The sequence below is a fragment of the Nansenia antarctica genome (assembly GCF_963989245.1).
Source record: "Nansenia antarctica genome assembly, chromosome: 14".
Classification (NCBI taxonomy): domain Eukaryota; kingdom Metazoa; phylum Chordata; class Actinopteri; order Argentiniformes; family Microstomatidae; genus Nansenia; species Nansenia antarctica.
The window spans coordinates 5,960,678-5,961,981 of NC_137684.1; positions in this window are offsets into that span (position 1 = coordinate 5,960,678).

Consider the following 1,304-nt stretch of genomic DNA (forward strand, 5'->3'; position numbering starts at 1 on the left):
GGTAGTGAGGTAGTGAGGTAGTGAGGTAGAGAGGTAGAGAGGTAGTGAGGTAGTGAGGTAGTGAGGTAGTGAGGTAGTGAGATAGTGAGGTAGAGAGGTAGTGAGGTAGTGAGGTAGTGAGGTAGTGAGGTACTGAGGTAGTGAGGTAGTGAGGTAGTGAGGTAGTGAGGTAGAGAGGTAGTGAGGTAGTGAGGTAGTGAGGTAGTGAGGTACTGAGGTAGTGAGGTAGTGAGGTAGTGAGGTAGTGAGGTAGTGAGGTAGTGAGGTAGTGAGGTAGTGAGGCACTGAGGTAGTGAGGTAGTGAGGTAGTGAGGTAGTGAGGTAGAGAGGTAGAGAGGTAGAGAGGTAGTGAGGTAGTGAGGTAGTGAGGTAGTGAGGTAGTGAGGTAGTGAGGTAGTGAGGTAGTGAGGTAGTGAGATAGTGAGGTAGAGAGGTAGTGAGGTAGTGAGGTAGTGAGGTAGTGAGGTAGTGAGGTAGTGAGGTACTAAGGTAGTGAGGTAGTGAGGTAGTGAGGTAGTGAGGTAGTGAGGTAGTGAGGTAGTGAGGTAGTGAGGTACTGAGGTAGTGAGGTAGTGAGGTAGTGAGGTAGTGAGGTAGTGAGGTAGTGAGGTAGTGAGGTACTGAGGTAGTGAGGTAGTGAGGTAGTGAGGTAGTGAGGTAGTGAGGTAGTGAGGTACTGAGGTAGTGAGGTAGTGAGGTAGAGAGGTAGAGAGGTAGTGAGGTAGTGAGGTAGAGAGGTAGTGATGTACTGAGGTAGTGAGGTAGTGAGGTAGAGAGGTAGTGAGGTAGTGAGGTACTGAGGTAGTGAGGTAGTGAGGTAGTGAGGTACTGAGGTAGTGAGGTAGTGAGGTAGTGAGATAGTGAGGTAGAGAGGTAGTGAGGTAGTGAGGTAGTGAGGTAGTGAGGTACTGAGGTAGTGAGGTAGTGAGGTAGTGAGGTAGTGAGGTAGTGAGGTAGTGAGGTACTGAGGTAGTGAGGTAGTGAGGTAGTGAGGTAGTGAGGTAGTGAGGTACTGAGGTAGTGAGGTAGTGAGGTAGTGAGGTAGTGAGGTAGTGAGGTATTGAGGTAGTGAGGTAGTGAGGTAGTGAGGTACTGAGGTAGTGAGGTAGTGAGGTACTGAGGTAGTGAGGTAGTGAGGTAGTGAGGTAGTGATGTAGTGAGGTAGTGAGGTAGTGAGGTAGTGAGGTAGAGAGGTAGTGAGGTAGTGAGGTAGTGAGGTAGTGAGGTAGTGATGTAGTGAGGTAGTGAGGTAGTGAGGTAGTGAGGTAGTGATGTAGTGAGGTAGTGAGGTAGTGAGGTAGTGA